Source organism: Trichosurus vulpecula, chromosome 1 (assembly GCF_011100635.1).
Source record: "Trichosurus vulpecula isolate mTriVul1 chromosome 1, mTriVul1.pri, whole genome shotgun sequence".
Taxonomy (NCBI): domain Eukaryota; kingdom Metazoa; phylum Chordata; class Mammalia; order Diprotodontia; family Phalangeridae; genus Trichosurus; species Trichosurus vulpecula.
In genome coordinates, this window is record NC_050573.1 from 133,216,746 (window position 1) to 133,243,632 (window position 26,887).

A 26,887-nucleotide genomic window follows, 5' to 3' on the forward strand; every position below is an offset into this window, starting at 1 on the left:
CGAACAGAACATTCATGGAGTACAGTCTCATGTTTCCAATGTATCAACACCAGAGAGCCTGAAGAGAACATTCGATTTCATGTGCAATCGCTTAACTCTTTATGGCTCTAAAGCTGATTTCTGAAGGGGTCTTTGACTTTATCCTTCACCAACTTGCCCAGCATGGTCTGAGTCACTGTGCTTTACAAGACCAAATGGTGATGAGAATAACTAAAGTTTAGCAGTTGGAAAAGGAAGCTTCTGGTTAGTTTGTATTTTTTTCCCCTTTAAAACAATCACAGTCTTCCTTTGGAAGGGCACTCCACTGAGAAGGGACCAGGGGCTGGTATTTTTAAATGGACAGACACAGACCCAAACAGGGAAAACACCAAGTCATAACATTAACATCTGTAGTTGGGACATAATAAACACAGGTGAACTCATGGTGGTTGCTAAGTAAGGACCTTCAGCAAGGGAGACAAACATGCTTTCTTTGTTTTAAATAAAGCACCGTTGGTGGATGGGAAGGAAAACAACTGAAAGGAACCTGCCAAGATTAAAAGTCTGACTGAAATGAGTCCTTTGACTATTACTACTAAGAAACGCTATAGGCTAATATGCTTTCCAACCATTTGTGTTGCTTTCCAAAGCTCACAGTGAATAGTGGAAATAAAACTCCAGCCTGGGTGGCTTTCTGTTCTTGCCAGTTACACAGCCAATTGACATTTCTCAAGCTTATGAGGGAATAAAATGTTAAAAAAAAAACCTTCAGCAATTAAATATAAACATCCTCCCTAGGGGAGGGCCTTTCATTTTAAGCAAGCTCAAAGTTCTTGGCTTAAAACTTAGACTAGAGCAAAACTTAAGGTGAGCAGCCAGAGAGCAAGCAGGCAGGGAAGAACAACACACAGCCACACCCAAGTGCTGACTTCCCTGAGGGCACATATGCAGTTGAGGTATTCTTCACTTCTGGGGGTGCTAGGGAATGACAAACTTCACCTCCTGGGAGCGGATGCCTGAGGCCGCGCTCAGGACCATGCCCTGACACCAAGCATGCCTTTCTTCCACTCAGACCTGAACCACCCTGAGCAGCACGACAAACTTGGGAAGCCTCAGTCCCTGATCCTCCTATCCTTCTTTCCACTACAGGCTGCAGGTGTCACCCGTCTCTTACCAGCGCTTCCCCCCAACTTAGCGGGGCTGATAGAGTTCAGGCCTCACCTTAGCTCCTGTAGGGGACAGGCAGTGTCCTGTGCCAACCAAACCTGACTATTGTACTGACCCGCCACACCAGGAATGTTCCACAGCCCCAGGACAAGTGTCTTGGGTGAAGGGAGGACACCTTTGGGAGAAGTGCCTTATGCCAGAGGAGTGAAACACGTAGGTGTGGCTTACAGAGTACAAGGACCAAGAATGAAACCCCCAGTCCAGCCCATGTACCCACCAAGAGAGCTCCCAAAGTCATACCCACAAACAAAAGCCATACAAAAACTGCTTCCACCAACTTCCCCTTGACTCCCAGGCTGACCATACTACACTAAGGTATCCAGAAAGCACATTGCCCTACTCCATGGCTTCCCAGGGATGAGGGTCCATGGTATAAGAAATGGGAGGAGGAGTTTTGTTTCCACAGAACTAAAGGTGTACTTCCCTCCCCTCCCCCACCCCAGCTTTAGCAGAAACCAGGCCTCAAGGTTGGTCAGGTGAGAGGTCAGAGGCTTGTAAGCATGTGAATGCTTTTTGAGAAGGCAGTCTGGGGAATTAGAGAGGCCAAACCCACCTCAACCAGTTCAAGCTTATCTAGGGTCTGGTCTTGGTCAAGAATCCATAATTTTGCATAATTTGCATATGTTAAAGAGGGAAAGTAGGGGAAGTAAAAGAATATAGTTTAATCCTAAACTAAGACAAGGAAAATCTAATTAACTTCACTTTTGCTTCTGTATCCTTATTATCCTATTTATATAAACTGTATAACCTAGGAAAACTATATAACAAAACAAAGATTGTAAACTAACCATGACTCTAGCAGGAATGGAGGGAATGGTTACCCCTGCTCCTGCAGCTGTATCCGTGTGAGTTTTCCTGTGAGCACTACACCCGCTCTCTCAAGGAGCATAATAAAATGCCTTCCTCTGCCCACTCTGGTCTTGAGTTCTTTGGGTGAGAATGGGCAAATCACATGGATTTTCCCAAGGTTAAATGAAGGGAAGCAATAGGCAGCAGAAGCTCGCCGGGCTTACTCCCGGATCTTGTCTTGGGGTGTCCTGTGATCCCCACTGTGTCTTGGGGTGTCCTGTGACCCCCACTGCGGTGTTAAGAGGGCTACCACTCTGGATTCCCTTGGGGAACCCTGTGGTCTGCATAGCCTTCTTAAGGGGACATCACTTGGGACTTCTGGCCCTGTCTTGGGAGCCTTGTGATCTTACCACCGTCCTAAGGGGCCATCACTTGGGTCCTCCTTAGGGTCTGACCCCTAGGAGGCCCTGTGATCCTCACAGATTAAGGGGTGTCTACCACTTGGTCTTCCTCTGGGAGTCCTGTGGTCTGTACAGCCTTCCCTAGGGATTATCACAGGGTTCTTCTTCAGGACTTTGGCCCTGCCTAGGAAGTCCAATGATCCCTAAAGCCGCGTGTCCTCACAATTTGGGGAAGTCCAGTGATCCCCAAAACCATGTTTCTCACAATGGGAAGACGCAACGACTCAAGCAATGCCATCTGTGTCCCAGGAAATAATGCTGCAACTGTTCTGGCTTAGATGGTACATCATGAATGAAGAAGTATCTACCTTGGGTGGATGGAGGCCTTCCCAATCAAAGCTTCCCTGTGACACCATCAAATTTAGCGGTGCACTCCGCCAAAAAACTCCTAAGACACCAACACAAAGACAAAGGCACTAGACAACAACCACTGCCAGGAGTTACAGCCATTGATGTGTTTAAGTACACATAAAACTCAGTACTGTCCTTGGAGGCAGCTTTCAAATGTTTTATTCACTCTTTTGGATGTACTATAAATAAATGTTTCCACTATGGAAAAGACTGTTATGAGCCCAGTACATGTGACTGGGAATGGGTTTGCTGAAGATCTTTGAAAGAGTAAAAGCTTAGAAAACTACCTGGAGGCTGGAATTCAGTTCTTTACATAAAGTCCCTTGAAAAAAAAATGAAAGAAAAATAAAGAAAATAAAAGGAAAGAAGGTAAGGACCATCAGATGATTTATTGCAGTAACATGTCCTGCTCTTTGGTCTCCTTCTCAAGCACCTTAGGGCTCTCAGGCTCTGCGCCTACTTTCCTTTCTCTTTCTTCTATCTCATTCCTGCATTCTTCATATTTTGCCTTAAACTTCAGGGCACTTTCTGCATTTAGGAATTGAATCACCAGCAGCTCAGGCTTGGGACTTTCATCAGCAAAGTCGGCATGTGTGTTCCAAATCCAGGCCCTGTCACTGCCTGCATTGGGCCTCAGCTCCATCAATGGTATGATACAGTGATTTGCTCAGATCTTCAGGGTTTTGTCCCTTCTCATTAGAAGGTGAATCGTCCCTTCCTCCTTGTGTATCAGCAGCTTCACGTCACCTGTCCCTCGCCCTTTCCATTCTGGAAGGTTATTCTCAGATGCAAATCAGAAGAGCTTGGCACACATCTTAAAGCGCTCTTCCTCACCTTCCCCAAGGATCTTAATCTCTTGCTCAGGGAGAGACAAAATGGGCTCAAATTGAGGATCATGGTTGGAGTCATCCGCATTCTCTGTGGAGGTGTAATGTTTCTCATGAGCTTCCTTGGCAGCCGCCTTCGAACCGGGAGGGTGATGCAGGTGGCAGCTGTGGTTGGACCTGGCGGTAGCTGTGGTTGGACCTGGCGATGCGGAAGTGCTCGGTCCGGTCGAGTCGGGTCCGGCCCGTGTCTCATCTGGCTCTCGTGCCTCCTCACCCCGTGCTTACCTCAGCTTGCACTTGCGACCCTGACCCCTTGACCCCGGCAGCCTGTTAAATCAAGCCTCTAAATGGATTCTAGTGACAAAATCCACAAGAAGATGGAGTGAAACAATTTTATAGGGTAAGATAACTTAGGAGGATTTCAGGAAAGGTCTAGTGTCACTTGGGTAAAAGGGGAGTATAGCCCATTGCAGAGAGCATATAGATGGGTCAGCTGGAGGTTTATAGCCACATTACAAATCAGCAGCTGAGGCCTCTTGGTCCTCTCTCAGCAAGCCTTCAATAAGGCCTCCAGCTCCAGAATAGAAAGCAGATTATAAGCTCTGGAACCCCAACAAACAGATGTGACTAGGCTGTTCTAACCCAGTACAGTGGGCAAACCAGAAGCACCTGAGGAACTAGAGCAGAAAGCCAGCAACCAGACCCCTGGTCCCAGCAACAGAAGCTTGGAACAGTATTCCCTGTGTCCCAGGAGCAGAGATCAACTTTAAAAGTCTCATAATAGGCTAAAAAATGAGTAAGAAACAGAAGAGATCTCTGACCATAAAGGACTGCTATGATGACAGGGAATATCAAAATAGAAACTCAGAAGAGCACAACAATGTCACACTGCCTATGTATGTAACAACAATGTTACTTGTAGCTGCTGTGGAGGTGTAAGACTAATAATACCAGCACACAGGAGGGTTGCTAGCACAGACTCTTTGATCTGCCTTTCTAAGGAAAGCAACTTTAAGAAGTTTACAATCTCACTTGAATTAAACATACATATATCATTCACTTAGTTCAGGGGAAAAAGTCAGCACCCTGAACTTCAGAGAAGACAGAAACAGAAATTAAGAGTAGAAATTGTATAAACACAGCAAATAACACAAATCAGAAGATAGAGCTTATAAGTGCTGTCCATATTACTACATACATAGTTACGAGAGAGAGAAGCACGAACATCCGGGTTTTCAAAGCCAGGGGTCTCCTTAATGGCTACCCAGAGTCACCTCTGGCCAAATCACATGAACACTCTTCCAATGAGTGAGTCTCCAAGCAAAATTCTAACCTCAGAGTATATACACACTTCTTCAGGGCCAGCCCACAAAGGGTGTCACAACCATGTGACTCAAACCCATATGACTTGTGCTTCTTTTTTTTTTTTTGGAAGGAGGAAGGCAGGACAATTGAGGTTAAGTGACTTGCCCAAGGCCACACAGCTAGTAAGTGTGTCAAATGTCTGAGGTCACATTTGAACTCAGGTCCTCCTGACTACAGGACTGGTGCTCTACTCACTGGACTACCTAGCTTCCCCTACTTAGGCTTTCTTATGACTTAACCAGGTCATCAAAAACTCTTGATTCAATCAAAGACTCTTGATTCAAACAAAGGCAAGACTCAATCAAAGATACTTGATTGCCTTAGTGCTGAGAACTAGAACTCCAAAGGAAAAAAAAGAGCAAAACAAAAAGTCTCACTTTGCTTGCCATTACAATATGTGACTCTGCCAATAAGAGTACAAATGGGTTCCGAGCCCAAAAGCTCCTCTTGGAAGAGCTCAAAAAAGATTTTAAAAATCAAATAAGAGAAGTAGAAGAAAAAATGGAAGATAAATGAGAGTTATGTGGAGGATTATGAAAAAAAAAAGAGCAAACAGCTTGGAAAAGGAAGCACAAAAATTTACTGAAGGAAACAATTCCTTTAAAAGTAGAATTGACCAAATGGAATACAAGGTGGAAAAGCTAACAGAAGAAAATATTTTTTTTAAAAAAATTAAAAATGGTCAAGTGGAAACTAATGACTCTATGAGACATCAAGAATCAGTCAAACAAAATCAAAGGAATAAAAAATAGAAGAAAATCTAAAATTCTTCATTGGAAAACAACTGACCTGGAAAATAAATCCAGGAGAGATAATTTAAAAATTATTGGACTAGCTGAAGGCCATAATCAAAGAACAAAAAGAGCCTGACCAACATTTTTCAAGAAATTAACAAGGAAAATTCACCTGATATCCTAGAACCAGACAGTAAAATAGTCAATGAAAAAAATCCACCAATCACCTAATGAAAGAGATCCCCAAATGAAAACTCCCAGGGATATTATAGCCAATTTCCAGAATTATCAGCTCAAGGAGTACTGCAAGCAGATACAAAGAAATCAGATTTCAAGGAACCACAGTCAGGTTTACATGGGACTAAGCAGCTTGTACCTCAAAGGATAACAGAACTTGGAATGATATTGTGGTAGACAAAAGAGCTTGAATTACAACCAAGAATCAACCACCCAGAAAAGGACCATAATCTTTCAGGGGGAAAGATAGATATTCAATAAAATAGGGGACTTTCAAACTTTCCTAATGAGAAGACCAGAGCTGAACAGAATATTTGATCTTCAAATCTGAGACTCAAGAGAGGCATAGAAAGGCATACAGGAAAGAAAAAAAAAACATGTTATTCAATAAGAGGAAACTCTTTACATCCCCACATGGGGATATGATATTTCTAAGTTTTGAGAACTATATCTCTATTAGGGCAGTTAGAAGGAGTACACATAGACAGAGAGTGTGGGTATAAGTTGGCTTTGATGCAATGTTATATAAAAAATAACAGGAGAAATGAAAAGGATTGTACTGGAAGAAGAGGAAAGGGGAGGCAAAATAGGGTGAACTACATGACATGAAGAGGCACAAATGACCTATTACAGTAGAAGAAAAGAAGGGAGAGAGTGATCATTTTTTTAACCTTACTCTCATCAAATCTGTCTCAAAGAGGGAATAACATATGCACTCAGCTGGGTATAGAAATTTAGTTTACTCTACAGGGATGTAGGAATAGAGAGGGGAAATAATAGGGAAAAGATGGTTCTGTTAGAAGGCAGGGCAGAAGACTGGGGGTGGGGTTGATACAAGGGAAGGCAGATTGAGGGAGGTGGTAATCAGAAACAAAACACTGGTGAGGAGGAATAGGGTGAAAGGAGAGAGAAAAGTATAAACAAGGGGAAAGTAAGATGGAGGAAAATGCACTTTAATCATAACTCTAAACATGAATGGAATGAATTCTCCCATAAAAATGCAAACATATTGCAAAGTGGACTAAAAAACATAATTCTACAACATGTTGTTTACAAGAAATACACATGAAGCAGAAGGATACAAACAGATTAAAAGTATAAGCCTGGAGTAGACTGTTTTTTGCTTCTGCCGAAGTGAAAAAAAATCAGGGGTAGCAATACTGATTTCAGACAAAGCAAAAGCAAAAATAAATCTGATTAAAAGAGATAAGGCAGGAAACCATATCTTGCTAAAAGGTACCAAAAACAATGAAGTAATATCAATACTAATCATATATAAGGTAAGTTCTATACCATCCAAATTCTTAGAGGAGAATTTAAGTGAATTACAGGAAGAAATAGACAGCAAGACTATACTAGTGGGGTAGTCTAACCTCACCACTTTCAGAACTTTGTAAATCTAACCACAAAATAAACAAGAAAGAAGTTAAGCAAGTAAATAGAATTTTAGAAGTGTTATATATGATAGAACTCTGGATAAAATTGAATGGGGATAGAAAGGAATATGCCTTTTTCTTAGGAGTAAATGGCACTTATACAATAGTTGACCATGTACTAGGACATTAAAAAACTCACAAGGCAGAAATATTAAATGCATACTTTTCAGATCATGATGCAATAAAAATTATGCATAATAAAGGACCATGTAAAGATAGGCTAAAATTAATTTGAAACATACCAAAACTTAAGGGGTGCAGTCAAAACAATTCTTAGGCAAAATTTCATATCTTTAAATGCTTAAATGAATAAAAAGGAGAAAGAGGAAGTCAATGAATTGGTCATGCAAATTAAAAAGCTAGAAAAAGAACAAGTTTAAAAGTCCCCAGTAAAATACCAAATTAGAAATTCTGAAAATTAAAGAAGAGATTAATAAAATTGAAGTTAAGAAAACTATTGAACTAATAAATAAAAGGAAGAGCTGGTTTATGAATAAAAACAATAAAATATTCAAGCTTTTGGTTAATTTAATTTAAAAAATGAAAGAAGTATTCAACAATATACAAAATTAAACAAGTTAAAGCACTCATTAGGAGTTATTTTGCCCAACTATATGCCAATAATTCTGAAAATCTAGGTGAAATGGATACACACATACAAATACACACACACACACACACACATGCATGCATAAATATAAATTGCTATGGTGTTGGTCTCAAGGCCACAGGTTCTCTACCCCTGATATAGGTTATACATATGTAGTCATGCAAAACATATCCATGTTGTGAAAGAATACGTAAACAAAAAAAACACTCCAGAAAATAAAATGAAAAATAGTATGCTTCAATATGTATTCAGACATGGTCTGTTCTTTCTCTGGGGATGGATAGCATTTGTCATCATAAGTCCTTCAGAATTGCCTTGGATCATTGTATTACTGAGAATAGCTGTCATTCACAGCTGATAATCTTAAACATTGCTGTTACTTTGTACACAGTACATTTCACTTTACATCAGTCCATGGAAGTCATTCCAGGTTTTTCTGAGAGCATCCTGCTCATCATTTCTTATAATACAAAAGTATTCTGTCATAATTACATTTGGAAACTTTTCCAGCCATTCCCTAATTGATGAGCATTACTTCAAATTCTAAATTATTCTCCCAGAAAAGAACTGCTATAAATATTTTGCACATATAAGTTCTTCTCTTTTTTATCTCTTTTGGGATTCAGACCTAGTAGAGATATTTCCAGGTTAAAGGGTATGCATGATTTTTTAGCCCTCTAGGAATACTTCCAATTTGTTCTACAGAATGGTTTAATCAGTTTACAAGTCCACCAACAGTGCATTAATGTCTCATTTTTCCCACATCCCCTCCAACATATGCCATTTACCTTTTCTATCCTATTAGCTAATTTAATTGGTATGACACCAATTCAGATTAGTTTTAATTGCAATATTTCCGATCAATAATGAGTTAGAATATTACTGATATGTCTAGAGATAGTTTTGGTTACTTCATTTGAAACCTGCTCATATGTTTTGATCATTTATCAATTTGGGGATAGCTCTTATATTTATAAATTTGACTCAGTTCTCTCTATGTTCAAGAAATGAGGCCCTTATAAAAGAAAGATCCTTTAAAATGTTTTCACTATTATTATTGCTGACTATATTTCTATCCTTCCTATTCTTCCAATTTATTCTATTATTTTATCTTTCACCCTGTCCCTCCACAAAAGCATTTTGTTTTTGACTACCCCCTCCCCCAATCTGCCTTCCCTTCTATCATTTCCCCCTTCTCTTATCCCCTTCCCCTCCTACTTTCCTGTAGGGAAAGATAGTTTTTCTATATCCAATTGAGTGTGTATGTTACTCTCTCTTTGAGCCAATTCTGATGAGAGTAAGACTCTCTGACTCCCCATCACTTCCCCCTTTCCCCTCCACTGCAAAAGCTTTTTCTTGTCTCTTTTATGTGAGATAATTTACCCCATTCTACCTCTTCCTTTCTCATTCTTCCAGTACATTCCTCTCAGCATTTAAATTTTATTTGTTTTTAGTTTTCTTCACTTCATATTGAACTCACACCTGTACACTCTGTCTACATATACTCCAAAGTACCTCAATAATGATAAAGGTCTTAGGAGGTACAAATATTTCTCATTCTGGTCTTTTCTTTAAGAATGCTTGAAAGTCCTTTATCTCATTAAATATTCATTTTTCCCCTGAAGAATTATACTAAGTTTTTCTGGGTAGTTGATTGTTGGATGTACTCCTACCTCCTTTGCCCTCTAGAATATCATATTTCAACCCCTCAGATGCCTTAAAGCAGAAGATGCTGTAATATTAATTAAGTTGGGACATTTTTACTGTTTTAGAATGTTAAATTGATTAAACATCTTTGAACCTTACTAGGTAAAAAGCCCCAGGCCCAAACCCGTAATTATTAGGTGCTAAGATGATGTGGGTGTGAAGCCCCCAGGATCCTAAGGGAAGTTGCTAAGACCAGAGCCAATAGTAGGTGCCTAAGTTCTGGTTATTCAGATGATGTGTGATGACATCTAAAGACTATGTAAAAAGAGAGAATAGAGCTGTTTGCTTGGGGTTCTGAGACACTGGAGGAATGGCAGGTGACTCTGGGCCAGCCATTGTTAAGAGCTCCCTAGCTTCTGAACTCAGATGTTGATGGTTTCTTGGTAACTATGAATTGTGATCTTGTCTGTTTATATTGTGTATGTTTGTAACTTGTTTGTATTTGTGCTGAAGTTCAGGTTGCTGGCTTTTCCTCCTGAACTAAGTGAGTTTATATGTATATGTTGGATTGAAGTAAGATTGTCAACCCCTTAATGTTACTTTACTTAGTAAAGCAGATCAAAAGAATCTGTGCTGGCAGCATTCTTGTTGTTGGGCTTGTGTTGGTCTTTCACCCCCAAAACAGCTGCTAGCAGAATTGTTACAACAGATGCTACATCTTGTTTTATATTGACTGTGGCTCCAGCATACTTGAATCAGGTCTGGTTGCTTGCAGTATTTTGTCTTTTATCTGGAAACTCTGTAATTTGGCTATAATATTCCTGGAAGTTTTCACTAAGGATTTCTATCAGGAGGTTTTCAGTGGATTCTTTTGATTCATATTTTACCCTCTGAATCTAGACTATCACGGCAGTTCTCCTTAATAATTTCTTGAATTATTATATCTAAGCTCTTTTATTTTTTTATCATGGCTTTTTTCTAGTCCAATAATTTTAAAATTATATCTCCTGGGTCTTTTTTCCAGGTCAATTGCTTTTCCAGTGAAATATTTCACATTGCTTTTTATCTTCTGATTTTGTTTTATTGTTTCTTGATTTCTCATTAAGTCATTATCTTCCATTTTCTCCATTCTAATTGTGAAGGAATTGTTTTCTTCAGTGAATTTTTGGACCTCATTTTCCACTTGGCCAATTCTGCTTTTTAAAACATTCTTCTCCTTATTGGCTTTTTGGATCTCTTTTACTATTTGACCTAGTCTAGTTTTTAAATGTGTTATTTTCTTCAGTATTTTTTGTGTCTCCTTAACCAAGTTATTGATTTGTGTTTCATGATTTTCTTACACCATTCTCATTTTTCTTTCCAATTTTTCCTCTACATGTCTTACTTGATTTTCAAAATCCTTTGTGAGTTCTTCCATGGCATCAGACAAATTCATATTTTTCTTGGGAGCTTTGGGTGTAGGATCTTTGGCTTTGTTTTCTTTACCTGAATGTGTATTTTCATCTTCCTTGTCACCACAGGCATTTCCAATAGTCAGAGATTTTTTTTTCTGTATTTTGCTCAATTTCCATAGATTATTACTTGACTTTTAAGTCTTTGTTAAAGGAAGGATCGGCTTTCAGGGTGGATGGTGCACTGTACCAAACTCAGGGGTTTTGTACAGGTGTTTTCAGAGATACTTCTAGGGGTAGTTTTCAATTCTTCCAAGGTGGTGTGATCTAAGAGGAGGTGTTTACTACTCTCCTGGAATGTGCTATGGTTTCTGAGCAATCACAAACACCACCGTTTTCTTCCCTGGAACTCTGGGAAGGATCTCTCCTCCTCTGTGGCCATAAGCTCTGCTGTGAAGTGCTCCTCCTTGTCCTAAGACTTCCCCCCAGGGATGTGACCCAGATCTGAGTATGGGCAAAACAACAGAGTGCTGCCTCCATGCCAGCAAAAAGTCACTTGTAATCTCCTTTTGATCAGTTGTTAAATCCCCTTACCATCTGTAAGTTGAGAGGTTTGGAAGCAGCTGCTATTGCTGCTGATTCAATTTCCCCAAGGCCTACTCCAGGTTTGCTGGGGAAAGGTCTGCACTGGGATGGCACTGATCTATGGTCCTCTCTCACCCTGGTGCAACAGACCTTTGCTTCCCACCTTCCAAGTTATCTTTGGCTGGAATCTTTTTTACTACATGTTTTTGTTGGTTCTGCTACTCCAGAATTCATTTGAAGTAATTTTTAAAGGTATTTGGGGAGGGTTGGGTGAGATCTCATACAAATCCTTGCCTTTACTCAGTCTTTTTGTCTTTACCTCCTAAAAAGTTTTTGAATAAACCAAAACAATTCAGCCAAGACTAAAAGAAAAGCAGAAAGCTGGAAAATATTTTTTACTAACAGTGTTTCTGATAAAGACCTCAGTTCTAAAATACATAGAGAACTGAATCAAATTTACAAGAATATAATTCATTCCCCAATTGATAAATGGTCAAAGATATGAACAGGCAGATTTCAGATGAAGAAATTAAAGCTACTTATAGTCATATGAAAAAAAGGCTCTAGGGGCGGAGTCAAGATGGCCGCGTGAAGGCAGCGTCTTACCGGAGCTCTCTCACAAGGTCTGTCAGATTCCCATAAAAAAGTGAATTTGAGCAGATCTGAGAGAGTCAGAAACCGTGAGCAGTCTGCGTGGGGCAAATTTCCAAGCCGGGAGAGTCTGAAAGGCCGGAGGAACGAACCTGTAGGCTCGGAGAGTGCTTGGTTTGGAGCTGCTCCAGACCAAGGTGGAAGCGGCCGGCCGGGAAATCCACGTGGGAGATGGGCTGGGAGAAAGCTGGGCGCCCGAAACCGGCAGAGATCCCCAGGCCTCCCAACACAGGACGGCAGTCTGTGGGAGCGACGAGAGGCAGCGCAACGCCACCGGCTGTGAAAACACCCACTCCTGACGCTTGCAAAACCTAGGAACTCAGCTTCTTGAACTTCCGGAAGACTCAATGGCCAGGTAAAAGGCTCTAATCCCTCCCCCCCTCACTCAGAGAATTCCTCGGAAAAAAAAAAAAAGAGAGAGAACTGAAACAGAGGAGAAAGTAGTGGTGCCTCACAGGACAAATACTAGAAGCTCATTAGTCCCAGAGGGGCAGAGTCGGCAGGGGTCAACACCGGGAGCCCAGACGTAACCTTGCTCCCCCAGGGGAAGCGCCAGTCATCAGCTCAAACAACAAACAGCTGAGACCATTGCTGAAAAGCAAGTGCTGGAGAGCACCCATAGGGAGTGAGACGCCAGAGAGCCAGATGCCTCCCCCACACCTCAGGAAACTGAAGGTTATAATTCTAGACTCACAATCCCCAGAATAAGAAAGCTGGGCCAGAAAGCCCTGAGACCCACAGATAGAAATTCGTTGTAAAGCCAGCAAAAGGCAAACCAACATGAAGAAGAACACAAAAAAACTGAGGACAATAGATTCTTTTTATGGAGACAGGCAGGATCAAAATATAAATATGGAAGAAGAAAGTAGTGATACAGTAGATACATCAGATACCTCAAAAGGTAATATGAACTGGTCTCCAGCCCAAAAAGCACTGCTGGAAGAGCTAAAGGAGGATTTTAAAAAACAAATTAGGGAGCTAAAAGAAAATATGGAAAAAAAGATTGGCGAAATGGCTATGGAGATTCAGATTCTAGAGAGAGAAAATCACACCCTAAGAGGCAAAATCAACCAATTGGAAAAGGAGTCTCAAAAGCAAAATGTAAACACTAACTCATTAAAAATTAGACTTGAGCAAGTGGAAGCTAATGAATCTATGAGGCACCAAGAAGTAATAAAACAAAACGTAAAGAATGAAAAAATAGAAAAAAATGTGAAATATCTGATTGGCAAAACAACTGACCTGGAAAATAGATCCAGGAGAGACAATTTGAGAGTTATTGGTCTACAGGAAATCCACGATGAAAAAAGGAGCCTTGACAGTATCTTCAAAGAAATTATCAAAGACAACTGCCCAGAGGTCCTAGAACCAGAGGGCAAAATAGTCATTGAAAGAATTCACCGATCACCCCCTGAAAGAGATCTCAAACTGAAAACACCAAGAAATATTATAGCCAAATTTCAGAGCTATAAACTCAAGGAGAAAATACTGCAAGCAGCCAAAAAGAAGCAATTCAAATATCGTGGAACTACAGTCAGGATCATGCAGGATCTCTCAGCTTCCACATTAAAAGACAGGAGAAATTGGAATATGATATTCCGAAGGGCAAAGGAGCTGGGACTACAACCAAGGATCAACTACCCGGCAAAACTAAGCATAATTTTCCAGGCAAGGCGATGGACATTCAATGAAATAAGGGAATTCCAGACCTTCCTGATGAAAAGGCCAGAACTCAATGGAAAATTTGATCTCCAAATACAAACCTCAAGAGAGACATAAAAAGGTAACCAGGGGGAAAAACCCCACAAACCTTATTAACCAATAAGGGCAGGTTGTTTACATCTTTATGTGGGATTATATCATGTTATGTATGTTTTTTATGTATATGTATATGTATATATATATATATATGTATGTGTATGTGTATATATATACATATACATATATAAGTCATTCTTGTGAATGGTACAACTATTATGACAAATGAAAGGGATATACATAAGTTGTGAATGTCTGTATAAATTAACTGATGTAAAGATATAAAATATAAATAAGAGATATAAAGGGAGGGCTATGAGGGAAGTGGTAAGGAGGTAGTAGAAAAGGGTAAATTACACCAAAGGAAGTGGCACAAAAACATATTATAGTAGAGGGAAAGAAGGGAGGGAGAAGAGCAGTATTTGAGCTTTACTGTCATCTGATCTAGTTCAAGAAGGGAATAACATACTCTGATAAGTTTAGAAATCTAACTTGTCCTACGGGGAGTGGGAGGGTAAGGGGGGAAAAAGGGAGGGGGGTGGGCAGAAGGGAGAGGAGAAGTAGCAAGTGGGTAATGGTAAGACAAGGGAGGGGAATAAAGAGGGAGGGTTAACTGAGGAAAGCGGCGGTCAAAAGCAAAACTTTGTTGAGGAGGAGAAGGGGAAAGGGAGAAATAAAAGCATAAATAGGGGGAATTAGGATGGAGAAAAAGATACAGATAGAAATCATAACCCTGAACGTGCAGGGGATGAACATTCTCACAAAACAGAAGCAGATAGCAGAATGGATTAAAAACCATAATCCTACAATATGCTGTTTACAAGAAACGCATCTGAAACAGGGGGATACACATAGGGTTAAGGTAAAAGGCTGGAGTAAAATATATTGTGCCTCAGCTAAAGTAAAAAAAGCAGGTGTAGCAATCCTAATCTCAGACAAAGCAAAAGTAAAGATAGATCTAATTAAAAGAGATAAGGAAGGACATTATATCCTGCTAAAAGGCACCATAAACAATGAAGCAATATCATTGCTTAACATATATGCACCAAGTGGTAAGGCATACAAATTCTTAGAGGAGAGGTTAAGGGAGTTACAGGAAGAAATAGACAGCAAAACTATAATATTGGGAGACCTCAACCTCCCCCTTTCTGAACTTGATAAGTCTAACCTCAAAATAAATAAGAAAAAAGTTAAGGAGGTAAACAGAATTTTAGAAAAGGCACATATGATAGACCTCTGGAGAAAACTGAATGGGGATAAAAAGGAATATACTTTCTTCTCAGCAGTACATGGCACATACTCAAAAATTGACCATGTACTAGGGCATGAAAACCTCACAATCCAGTGCAGAAAAGCAGAAGTAGTCAATGCATCCTTTTCAGATCATGATGCAATAAGAATCATTTTTAATAAAGTACCATGGAAAAATAAGCTAAAAACTAATTGGAAACTAAATAATTTAATTCTAAAGAATGAGTGGGCCAAAGAACAAATCAGAGAAACAATTAATAACTTCATTCAAGAGAATGACAATAATGAAACAACATACCAAAACTTATGGGATGCAGCAAAAGCAGTTCTTAGGGGAAGTTTTATATCTCTAAATGCCTACATGAATAAAATAGGGAAAGAGGAGATCAATGATCTGGGCATACAGCTGAAAAAGCTAGAAAAAGAGCAAATTGAAAACCCCCAATTAAATACCAAATTAGAAATAATGAAAATCAAAGGAGAGATTAATAAAATTGAAACCAAGAAAACTATTGAATTAATAAATAAAACAAAGAGCTGGTTTTATGAAAAAACCAATAAAATTGATAAACCTTTGGCCAATTTGATTAAAAAAAAGAAAGAAGAAAATCAAATTACTAGTATCAAAAATGAAAAGGGTGAGGTCACCTCTAATGAAGAGGAAATCAAAACAATAATTAGGAATTATTTTGCCCAACTATATGCCCATAAATTTCACAACCTTAGAGATATGGATGAATATCTACAAACACATAAACTGCCCAGGCTAACAGAGAAGGAAGTGAAATTTCTTAATGACCCCATATCAGAAAAAGAAATTGAGCAGGCCATCAACGAACTCCCTAGGAAAAAATCTCCAGGGCCAGATGGCTTTACATGTGAATTCTATCAAACATTTAAAGAACAACTAATTCCAATACTTTGTAGACTATTTGGGAAAATAGGTGAAGAAAGAGTCCTACCAAATTCTTTTTATGACACAAATATGGTACTAATACCCAAACCAGGTAGAGTCAAAACAGAGAAAGAAAATTATAGACCAATTTCTCTAATGAATATTGATGCAAAAATTTTAAATAAAATATTAGCAAAAAGATTGCAGCAACTCATTACGAGAATAATACACTATGACCAGGTGGGATTTATTCCAGGAATGCAAGGCTGGTTCAATATTAGGAAAACTATTAGCATAATTGACCATATCAACAACAAAACTAGCAGAAACCATACGATCATCTCAATAGACGCAGAAAAAGCCTTTGACAAAGTACAACACCCATTCCTATTAAAAACACTAGAAAGCACAGGAATAAGTGGAACCTTCCTCAAAATTATAAATAGCATCTACCCAAAACCATCAACAAGCATTATTTGTAATGGGGATAAACTAGATGCATTCCCAATAAGATCAGGGGTGAAACAAGGATGTCCATTATCACCCCTATTATTCAATTTGGTACTAGAAACATTAGCTGTAGCAATAAGAGAAGAAAAAGAAATTGAAGGAATTAGAATAGGAAAAGAAGAAACTAAGTTATCACTTTTTGCAGATGATATGATGATTTATCTAGAGAATCCTAGAGAATCAAGTAAAAAACTACTTGAAATAATAAACAACTTTAGCAAAGTTGCAGGATATAAAATAAACCCACATAAATCGTCAGCATTCCTATACATTACTGACAAAGCCCAACAGCAAGAGATAGAAAGAGAAATTCCATTCAAAGTTACTGAAGGCACTATGAAATATTTGGGAGTCTATTTGCCAAGAAAACCCAGGGCCTATATGAACATAACTATGAAACACTTTTCACGCGAATAAAATCAGATCTAAATAAATGGAGAAATATCAGTTTCTCATGGTTAGGCCAAGCTAATATAATAAAAATGTCAATTTTACCTAAATTAATCTATCTATTCAGTGCCATACCAATCGAACTACCAAATAATTTTTTTACTGAGCTGGACAAAATAGTAACAAAATTCATTTGGAAAAACAAGAGGTCTAGAGTATCTAGGGTATTAATGAAAAGACATGCTAGAGATGGTGGCTTAGCCACACCAGATATTAAACTGTACTACACAGCAGAAGTCATCAAAACTGCCTGGTACTGGTTAAGAAACAGGGGTGTGGAGCAGTGGAATAGGATAGGTACACAAGTAGATGAAATCAACAAGTTTAGCAATCTACTCTTTGATAAATCCAAAGAGGCCAGCTTCTGGGCTAATAATTCACTATTTCACAAAAACTGTTGGGAAAATTGGAAAATGGTAGGTAAAAAACTGGGCATAGACCAATATCTTACACCATATACCAAAATAAAGTCAAAATGGGTTCATGATTTAGGAGTAAAAGTTGATACTCTAATTTGGGAAAGCAAGGAATAGTTTACTTATCAGATTTGTGGAAAAGTAAAGAATTCATGACCCAACAAGAGATAGAGAGCATTACAAAATGCAAAATGGATAATTTTGATTATGTCAAATTGAAATGTTTTTGTACAAAAAAAGCCAATGCAACAAGAATTAGGAGGGAAGCAGAAAATTGGGAGAAAATCTCTGCAACTAGTATCTCTGATAAAGGCCTCATCTCTAAAATATACAGGGAGCTGAGCCAAATATATAGGAATACAAGCCATTCCCCAATTGAGAAATGGTCAAAGGATATGAACAGGCAGTTTTCAGAGGAAGAAATTAAAGCTATCTACAGGCATATGAAAAAATGCTCTGGATCACTACTGATTAGAGAAATGCAAATCAAAACAACTCTTAGATACCACATCTCTCCTGTCAGATTGGCTAAAAGAACAAATCAGGAGAATGATAAATACTGGAAAGGATGTGGGGAAATTGGAACATTGTTGCATTGCTGGTGGAGTTGTGAGCTGATCCAGCCATTTTGGAGAGCAGTTTGGAACTATGCCCAAAGGGCTATAGAAATGTTCATACCCTTTGACCCAGCAATACCACTTCTAGGGTTGTATCCCAAAGAAATCACACAAGCGGGAAAAGGACCCATATGTATAAAAATATTTATAGCAGCTCTTTTTGTGGTAGCTAAGAACTGGAAATCAAAGGGATGCCCATCAATTGGGGAATGGCTGAACAAGCTGTGGTATATGAAGGTGATGGAATACTATTGTGCCATAAGAAATGGGGATGATGCAGACTTCATAACAACCTGGAAAAACCTACACGACATAATGCTGAGTGAACAGAGCAGAGCCAGGAGAACGTTGTGCACAGCCACAGATATATGGATTCCGTGAGGACCAACCCTGACATACTGCACTTTTCTCAGCAACCTAAGGGGCAAGGACAACTCCAGGGGACTCACGATGGAGAATACTATCTTCATCCAGAGAAAGAACTGCGAAGTTTGAATACAGATTGAGGCGCACTACATGCTCGCCTTTTTTGCTTCTTTTTTTGTTTTTGTTTTTGGGTTTTTGTTTTGGTTCTGTCTCTTCTTTCTCATGATTCATTCCATTGGTCAAAATTCTTCTCCACGACTTGACTAGTGCATAAATTAATTCAATGCGAAGTTATACATGACAGTTATATGAGATTCCATGCCGTCTTGGGGAGGGAAGGGGGAGGGAGGGGAGAAAAACTGGAACTCAAAACCATGTAGAACCGTGTGTGGTAAACTAAAAATAAAGAAATTCAAAAAAAAGGCTTTAAATTACTATTGATTAGAGAAATGCAAATTAAAACAGCCCTGAGATACCACATTATACCTGTGAGATTGGCTAATAGACAGAAAAGGAAAGTGATAAATGTTAAAAAAAGATGTGAGGAAATTGGGATTTTAATGGATGGTTGATAGAGTTGTGAATTGATCCAATCACTCTGCAGAGCAATTTGGAACCAAAAAACTAAAACTGTGCATATCCTTTGATCCAGCAATACCTCTGCTAGGTCTGTGTCCCAAAGAGATCATAAAAAATGCAATAGAATCCATATGTACAAAAATCTTTCTAGCAGCTTATTTTTTGTTGTGGAAGAGAATTGGAAATTGAAGGAATTTCCATCAGTTGGGGAATGCCTGAACAAGTTGTGATTTATGAATGTAATGGAATATTATTGTTGTATAACAAATGATGTGCAGACCAATTTCCCTGGAAAGACTTGTATAAATTGTTGATGAGTGAAGTGAGAAAAACAAGGAGAACACTGTACCCAGTAACAGAATGTTGAGTGATGACCAGCAATGTGATGATGTAAGAAAATTCCAAAAATCTTATGATGGAAAATGCTATCTACATCCAGAGGAAGAACTATGGAATCCAAATGCAGATCAAAATATACAATTTTCTATCTTTTTTTGTATTTTTTTTTCTTTCTTGTGTTTTTTTTTCCTTTTGTTCTGATTCTTCTTTCACAACCTGACTATTGTGAAAATATGTTTAATATGATTGTACATGTATAGACTATATCAGAATGCATGGCCTTCGGGAAGGGGCAGGGAAAAGAGGGGAATATTTAGAACTTAAAATCTTAAAAAAATGAATGTTGAAAAACAATAATTAATTAATCAATTAAAAATAAAAATCTTGTTAAGAACATAGGTGAGAGTTCATGGATGGACACATTTCAGTGAATTGCAAACTGTATCATTGTCCCAACTAGCTAGATCAAGCTACCAACTGCATTTGTGTACATGAGAGAAAAATTGGAGTTTCTGTCCTCACCTTTCTTTTGTTTAACAAGTTACTTCATGATTTACAGGAATATGAGAGGATAGAAATAGCATATGTAGCAATACATTCTGGGATTTGCTAGGAAAACTCCAGCTCTCCATTTGTATACATACATATACATAAAAGCATACATGTTTAATATACACATTAAATACAATGTATGTGGGGGCAGAGCCAAGATGGCAGCTGGAAAGCAGGGACTTCCCAAGGGCTCTCCACCAGAACCCTCCAAACATGGATAAAAAATGGCTCTGAATGAATTCTAGAACTGCAGAACCCACACAATAGCAGAGGGAAGCAGGGATCCAGCCCAGGACAGCCTGGAAGGTCACTGGGTAAGGTCAATTGCGCATGGAGCTGGAAGCAGAGCAGAGCCCAGCATGGGCTGAGCTTGGACCAACCTGACTGGGAGCCAGGCAGAACAGGCCCTAGTGCCTTGAATCAGTGAGCTGTGTCAGTTACCAGACTTCTAAACCCGCAAGCACCAAAGACAACAGAGAAAGTTAGTGGGAAAAGCTGCAGGAAAAGAGTGTAAGGAGCTCACAGTTTGGCCACCAACCCAGGGGCAGTGGGGGAGGTGCAGCTAAAGAACTAGAGCTGCAGTTGCTTCTGGCCCCAGGTCCACCTGGTGGGAGGAATTCAGTGGCAGATCAGAGCAGGAGTGCAGAACCTGGTTAAGATCTGAGTCCAGTTTGGGTTGGCGGTTCTTTTGGGGAGAAGTAGCTCCGGTGTGGCAGAGCTTACTGTTTAGAAATAGCTCTGAAAACAACAGCACATCCCCTCAAGCTTGGATCAAAGTACTCTCTACTCTACAAGCAGTCATACCACAACAAAAAACTCAAGGGTCAAGTAGATGGCTGGGAACATGAACAGGCAGTGGAAATGGACTCAGATTCAGACTTAGACTTTGGAATCTTTTTTGATGACAAAGAAGACCAAGACATACAGACAGAAGACATCAACAAAGTCAAAGAACCTACATCAAAAGCCTCCAAGAAAAACATGAACTGGTCTCAGGCCATGGAAGACCTCAAAAAGGATTTGGAAAAGCAAGGTAGAGAAGTAGAGGAAAAATTGGAAAGAGAAATGAGTGTGATGTGAGAAAACCATGAAAAACAAGTCAATGACTTGCTAAAGGAGACCCAAAAAATACTGAAGAAAATAACACTTTAAAAAATAGACTAACTCAAATGTCTAAAGAGCTCCAAAAAGCCAATGAGGAGAAGAATGCCTTAAAAGGTATAATTAACCAGATGGAAAAGGAGGTCCAAAAGACCACTGAAGAAAGTACTACCTTAAAAATTAGATTGGAGCAAGTGGAAGCTAGTGACTTGATGGGAAACCAAGATATTATAAAACAGAATCAAGGGAATGAAAAAGTGGAAGACAATGTGAAATATCTCATTGGAAATACCACTGACCTGGAAAATAGATCCAGGAGAGATAATTTAAAAATTATTGGACTACCTGAAAGCCATGATCAAAAAAAGATCCTAGAAATCATCTTTCAAGAAATTATCAAGGAGAACTGCCCTGATATTCTAGAACCAGAGGGCAAAATACAAATTGAAAGAATATACCTATCATCTCCTCAAAAAGATCCCAAAAAGAAAACTAGGAATATTGTCGCCAAATTCCAGAGCTTCCAGATCAAGGAGAAAATACTGCAAGCAGACAGAAAGAAACAACTTGAGTATTGTAGAAACATAATCAGAATAATACAAGATCTAGCAGCTTCTACATTAAGGGTTTGAAGGGCTTACCACTAGTGATCGTGACAATTCTTTTTTAAAAAAAAATTTTACACCATCATCACTATCACTTGTCACCATATAATTCATTGTAGGTGATGATGTTTACAGCTTTTGAGATATTTTGGAAAATAGTATCAGAAAAGCTAGTCTCTAACCCCGTCAGAAAATTCTTATCTCCATTCACATGTGTTAGCTACAGTTAGCTCTAGCATTAGGAAAATGTTAGTTATGTCACAATCACTAGTGGTTTTTTGGTGGGGGACTCAATGTATTAGAGGCATAGTTGATTTTCCATTATTGATCAAATAAACAAGGGCTTCAGAAGAAAATAGGACCTTGGGAATTTAATGGGTCATTGAGAAGATTATGTCTGAAAATGAGTTTTGGATTTCTCAACCAAACCTTAAAATAAAGACGTCATAGACTCTTGGCTGTGAATGGAGTTCATCTAAAAATGGTCTGGTATATATACATATATATACACATACACACACACACATATGTGTGTGTATGTGTATATATGTATGTGTGTGTGTGTGTGTTTTCATGGCACACTAAAAATCTGATCAAAAAGACTTTTAACTGAAAAAATATAAGGGAAAGGAATTGACTTAATTATATATTTCCATTAAGATAGCTTAGAGAATACTTACAATATGGGGAAAAGTATTTTAGCTAGACACAAACAGAAATGAAGTCAACAAAATCCAAGGAATGAGAATAAAAATCTTGGCCTCAGATTTTGGTATACAATTGTACAAAATCTGGGAAGCATGTAAGATAAGTCAGAGATCTTAATATAAGAAGAAACATTTTCATCATTTATTTCATTGAGACTTAGAGGAATAAGAACCATAGTTGCAATATAACTCTAGAAGGATGTCTTATTCAGTCAGCATACTTAGATAAAAGAATGGGAATAGGTATCTGGAATGATAGATAAACTCATGTAACAAAATTATGGGACAATAGAAAGAAAAAATAGTAGATAATATTTGGATGATTAATGGAAGTAAAGGGAAGCAGTTTTATCGTTCAGAAAGATCAACTAGTAAGAAAGAAGAAATAAATGAAGAGTTAAGAAACTACATGGTGCCTCATAGGTAAATACATTAAGCATGAGAAACTTTAGTTATTCAGATATCTGTTGGAGTTATCTCCCTTCCAACAGTAAACAGCTAATTATTTCTCAACTTGTTTAAATATCATCATCGTCTAAAAGATGGGGCAACCAATGAAGTGAAAGTCTGTTTAGGATATGATTCCCAAAAGAGTGGTAAAACAGTGGGGTAGAGAGTTTGGGAATCATGGAGAAAAGTGACCACCCCTTCTTAGAATTACAATCCTTGTAACATAAGAAGAGAGAAAAATAAAAATGGCATGATATGAATTCTACATTTTGGGAGATTATATCTCAAAACATTCAGAGAACGTATAGGAAGGATCCTAAAGCATAAAATTCTACAGTATAAGTTAGCCCAAGAGGAGTTAGGATCTCTCAAGAAAGAAATAATACATTTAATATTTTTGGTTTTTGTTGCATGTTTTTTTCTGGATATGAAAATCATGTTACTTTAATCACTCTCATTGTAATCACAATTTATTTCCTCTTAACTGAACTCCAAATAAGATGAACATATAAAAGGTCATTATACTCTCTCTTGTTGCCAGTAATTTCCAAATTTAGCATTTTTAACTGATCATTCATTCTTTCAGGCTGAAATTGAGATTCTTAGCATCAAACTAATTGAAAAATTGCATTATTTTTCAGTATTGCATTTTAGCATGCATCCTGATATAAAAATACCAGGAGAAAAAAGAGTGCTATAGTTCTGAATGAGATGCCTTCACAACACTAAATTCATAGAAAATCCAATTTAATTTATACTAATCAGAAGGCATCATAAATTATAGCTAAGGATCATGCAACTTGAAAATAAATAGCCTAGTTTATCATGACAATGTAATATTGATTATACTAAAATTGAAGGAGGGAATTTTTTAGAGTTAGAGCTTAAGTAAACAGTTTGCCATAAACATGAGGATACAATATAAAGAGTCAACAACAATCTAAGGAAATCCTGCCATATAAACTAAAAGATTTGGCTATAAAAATTTGGCAATCCGGTGAAAGGAAATGAATCTGCTTTTCTAAATGCTTAAACTGTTTTCAAAAGTATACAAATGTTGCCTTTTCACTGGTGGGCAGAGTATGTGGCATGAATGTGCGTTCTTTGAAGTTTCCTTGTTTTTTGCTGAAGCTGTTAACATTAATAATGCTGAGAGTGAATCTCATCAGTGAGAATGAGAATAGCTCAACCTTATAAGCAGGAAGTTAGGAATATAAAGCAGACTGGGAATTAGTCAACAATCAATAAGCATATATTAAGCACTTGCTATTTACCAAGCGCTGTGCTAAGCACTCAGTATATAAAGACCGAAAAACCCCCAAAACAACATCAATAACAAAAAGACAAACAGCTCAAGGAGTTAACAATCTATTAACAGTCATTACATTAACATCCTAACAGATCTTTCCAACTTCATCCTCTTTCCTCTCCTATTCATCTTTCAGAGTTCTACCTGAATGTTTCTTATAGAGATATCTGATCTTGTTATTCCTTGTTGCCAACCTAATGAAGTTCACATTTATGTCTGCTACTCAAGGCCCTCTACAATTTCCCCATTCTGCCTTTCTAGTCTTATCTCCTATTGTTTTATGTGCTGTATGCTTCAGCTACAATAAACAATCCTTTATGTTGAAAATGTGTCCTATGTTTTCTGGTCCTCATGGCTCTGGACACATTATTCCTTATACCTAGAATAATCCCCTTTACTTTCCTTGCTTTCCAAATTCCTAAATATATTTTAGAGCTCAACCAAAGTATTTTTTTCCTTCATGAAACCTTCTCTGATTTCCTCTACCAGTCACAACTTTTTTAATCAGACCTCACATGGCTTTCTATTTTGTTCCACTTAAATACATTTTATATACTTTTTTGCATTATATCTATTTATGGTTGTTTCTTTTACCCATGCTAGTCTAACCTCCAGGAGAGACTGTGGTTTATCCAAAATTTATTCCTCCCCTTATAAAATGTGTGGGAACTTCAGTTTTTAAAAAGTAATTACAGAAGTCTAACATATTTGTTTTAGTGTTATTACTAAGCATAGATGGTTGTGACCCCTGACCAGTCACTTCTCAGTTTCCTTGTCTGAAAAATGAGCAGGAAAAAGAAATGGCAAACCTTTCCAGTATCTTTTGCCAAGAAAACCCAAAGTGGGATTGTGAAGAGTCAGACACAACTGAAAGTGACTGAACAACAAGAAAAAAAAAAGCATAGAAGGAAGGGAAAAAATGCTCACTATTAAAATGTTTCTACTCCTCCACTCAAACACACAGCTTGGATCCCCAGGGGACAGCTGACTTCTGCCCTTCAGGAGTCTAAGAGTAATTCTATGGGTTTGATTGTTTTAGAGCACTAACTACTATACTACCCATAAACAATTAAGCAAGTGACAACAGAAGCTCTTGTGTTGATAAGTAAAATGGCCTTTGTTTTCTTTGAGTAATTCAATGAGCCTTACTAGGTGCTAAGCCCCAGGCCCAAACCCCATTAGGTGTTAACCTAATCTATGTGGATGTGAACCTCCCAGGGTCCTAAGGGGAGGGGCCAACTCAAGAACCAATCACCAGAGCCTGAGCTCTGGTGATTCAGATCACATTTGATGATGTCTGAAGCCCTACAAGAAGAGAGGACCGAGCCATTTGTGCAGGGCTCTAGAGATGGTGTTGATGAGGAGACTCTGGGCAGCTGTAGCCAAGAAGCCCTCCAGCTTGTAAACCCAGGTGCTGAGACTTTGTTGAACTCTGGTAACTATGTGTAGTCAATATTTGTAGGAATTGAGAAATAGTAGCAAATTGATTATTAGTTCTATGATTCTCTCAAAATTATCTTGGACTTTGCCAGAGATTTATGAATTAATTCAGTTCTTATAAAGGGATGAGGAGGCAGTGGTAGTCAATGGTTGGCTGAAATTTGTTATTGGTATGTAAACATGAGAAAATGAGAGACAAACACTAAAGAGACTTTTGCCCACACAAGCATTTCAGGTTGGCTAGATCCTAGGTAATAATTACTGCTCATAACTTGGATGTAGTTTTACTGTTACTAAAATTTATCCAAAATAATTCTACTTCTAAAGTTATTATATGAGTTGATGTATATCTAACCTATGGATCAAAATAATTGTATTATTCATGTTGTATATGGAAAGAAATTAATATACTGCTTTATGAAATTGTTCCTTTTTAAATATTTTTAATTTGTTTGTTATTTCCTAATATTCTTTTATTTTAACATTTTGAGTTCCAAATTCTCTGTCTCTCCCTTACTCTTCCCCAACCCACTGAGAAGACAAGCAATATGTCATTTATACAAGTGAAAACATGAAAACATATTTCCATATTATTTATACAGCAAAGGAGGAAAATGGAGGTAAGGAAATTTGCTTTAATTTGCATTCAGCGATGGTCAATTTTCTCTCTAGAGGTGGATAGTCTTTTTTCAATGTAAATCCTTTGGAATTGTCTTGGATCATTGTTTTGATCAAAATGGCCAAGTCTTTCACAGTTGATTATCATCACAACTTTGCTGTTACCATGCATGATGATCTCCTGGTTCTTCTCTCTTCATTTTACATCAGTTCATATAGAACTTGCAATATTTTTCTGAAAACTTTAGTTTGTCATTTATAATAGCATAACAGTATTCCATGAGAATTATATGCCACATCTTGTTCAGCCATTCCCCATTGATGATCATATCTTCAATTTTCAATTCTTTGCCACTACAAAAACAGCTTCTATAAATATTTGTGTGTGTGTATGTGTGTGTGTGTATGTGTGTGTGTGTGTGTGTGTGTATATATATATCCTTTCCCTTCTTCTTTAACCTCTTTCGGATACAGACCTAGTAGTGGTATCGCTGTGCCAAAGGATATGCGCAGTTTTATAGTGTTGTGGGCCTAATTCCAAATTGTTCTCCACAATGGTTGCACCAGTTCATTACTTCCACTACAGCTTATTAGTGTACCTAGTTTTCCCTCATTCACTCTGGCATTTGTCACT

At 38.2% G+C, this 26,887-nt stretch overlaps 1 pseudogene; it reads right to left on the bottom strand.

Moving 5' to 3' along the window:
- Window positions 1-3,195: 3,195 nt before the first annotated feature.
- The window catches only part of LOC118834746, a 97,444-nt pseudogene continuing 73,752 nt past the window's right edge, over window positions 3,196-26,887 (bottom strand).